Raw genomic sequence first — 840 nt, forward strand, 5'->3', positions numbered from 1 at the left:
CCCCCAAACACACACACACACACAAACACACACACAGTCACACTCACTGAATCATACACACATTATACCACTTAACCTGTGACAGTAACCAGACGAAAGAATATGAAACATTCATCTAAAGAACACACAACACCGCTCTTTCTCTCGTGCTGCTCAACCAACTGTGTGTTGCTATAGGGGAGCATTTGACATTCCACCCACAGTGGATAATCTGAATCACGGTTTACCAGAAAAGAGGAAGCAACGTCTGGAGACAAAACACAGACGGCTACTGATCGGCCTTTTCAGCAGAACGTGGGCTTCGCATGTTTATAGAGTAAATGTTTACAGGATGTGTCTCCATCTCACTCCTCCTCTCTCTGTCTCTCTCCTTGAATTCCTCCCTCGTTCTGTCTTTTCAATGTCACTTTGTTTCCACATCTGCTTTTTTTTTTTTTTTTTCCTGCCCCCATCTCTCTCACTCTTCATCTGTTGCTTTCTCTGCGACTCTCCTGTGCTCTGCTCATTGTTTTTGGTCGCTGTCTAACTGTTTCCCCCGTGAGGCCCTTTGCCTGTCAGTCGAACGCTGTGTGTGTGTGTGTGTGTGTGTGTGTGTGTGATTAATTGAGTCTCTCATTTCTTCACTCTAATCCAGTCTTTCTCTTAAGCAAGCCCAGTCTCTCCTCCAGTCTCTCTATCTCTCCCAGTACAGTCCATCCCAGTATTGACAAAGTACAATGCTGTGACTAAAGTGACCACATAATAGCTGGATAGATTTTATCTGCTGGGACCATATATACTGAAAGATGTATGCACTCACTGCAATGTAAGTCGCTTTGGATAAAAGCATCAGCTAAATAG

This window comes from Argentina silus (genome assembly GCF_951799395.1).
Source record: "Argentina silus genome assembly, chromosome: 17".
Classification (NCBI taxonomy): Eukaryota; Metazoa; Chordata; class Actinopteri; order Argentiniformes; family Argentinidae; genus Argentina; species Argentina silus.